The sequence below is a fragment of the Hydra vulgaris genome, chromosome 04 (genome assembly GCF_038396675.1).
Source record: "Hydra vulgaris chromosome 04, alternate assembly HydraT2T_AEP".
In the NCBI taxonomy this organism is placed as follows: Eukaryota; Metazoa; Cnidaria; class Hydrozoa; order Anthoathecata; family Hydridae; genus Hydra; species Hydra vulgaris.
In genome coordinates, this window is record NC_088923.1 from 19,887,501 (window position 1) to 19,887,829 (window position 329).

Genomic DNA, 329 nt, shown 5'->3' on the forward strand with positions numbered 1-329 from the left:
TTTTTTTAATTATAATTTCAAAAAAATTTTAAATAATAATTTTTTTATTTTGCTTTAACGGACGCAATGTGTTCAGCCACTAAAGGATAATAATGGCTAATCAACTCAATTAAGCTCAGAAAAATGCCACTGCTTTGTTGACCGATGTCTTCTGTTGTTCCCCGAAGGGCAAGATTGTTCTTGGCACAGAACAAAATTGCATCAACAATCACTTTTAAGATATCTCTCCGCTTTTTCATCTCTCCACTAATAACTCTCTACAGATCAGAATTCAGGGTCTTTCCTTCCTTGAGGTTTTTTTCAAGAGTTTTCCGATCAGAATAGCATCT